Raw genomic sequence first — 916 nt, 5'->3', positions numbered from 1 at the left:
GGGGAAGGAAGAGGGGGAGGAGGAGGAGGAGGAGAAGAAGAAGAAGAAGAAGAATTGCCCAGGGCTTAGCAATCTACATTTTAAAGAACTGTTTGGTGTGGTTTGGATGCAGGTGGTCTGAAAGCCACACTTTAGGGAACACTAGCTTAAAGTATTTCAGATTCAGCATTTTGTCAAGCAGAGGAGAGCCCATGATAGGCCAATGGGATCTTTGTCAAGTGTCAGCTTGCCCACAACTTTGGTTTCCAAGGAGTCTGGGGATAACAGTACAATAGTTCATATTCATTGTGAATGTACCGTGCTAAGAGCTTTTTCTAAGTGCTTTACATACATAATCTTCTTTAATTATCTTAGGAGCCCTATGAGGTAGGTCTTATTATGACTTCCATTTTACAAGAAAACTGAGGCTCAGACAAGTATGTCTGGTTTATCTATGATCAGGTGCAGTTGACAACGGGATTAGATAAGCAAGTTCTACTACTGTCAGGCTAAGAAAACTCAGTTCTTTATTATTTTTATAACAGCTAGGAGAAGCTGGTGAGTGTCATTGGCTGATAGAAAGAGTCATTCATATTTTGTCTTTCACATTTATGTCCTTCCTCATGCATGGATTGCTCTTGACTATTGTGAAGCTGGAAAACAAAACAATGAGACAGGTGAAATTCACATCCCGTCTTCCCCTGGGTATACTCCTAGGACCAGCTCCTGCTGTGTTCTGAATCTAACCACTTTTTCTTTTTTTGAGTTGGAGTCTCACTCTGTCGCCCAGACTGGAGTGCAGTGGCCACTCCCGGCCACCACAGCCTCTACCTGCTGGGCTCCGGTGATCCTTCCACCTCAGCCTTCCAAGTAGCTGGAACTACAGGTGCGCGCTACCACACCCGGCTCATTTTTGATTTATTGTAGAGATGAGGCC

Source organism: Carlito syrichta, unplaced genomic scaffold (assembly GCF_000164805.1).
Source record: "Carlito syrichta isolate Samal-C Ts95f unplaced genomic scaffold, Tarsius_syrichta-2.0.1 Scaffold315835, whole genome shotgun sequence".
In the NCBI taxonomy this organism is placed as follows: Eukaryota; Metazoa; Chordata; class Mammalia; order Primates; family Tarsiidae; genus Carlito; species Carlito syrichta.
The sequence above is the reverse complement of the archived record's forward strand: the minus strand, read 5'-3'. Positions refer to the sequence as shown.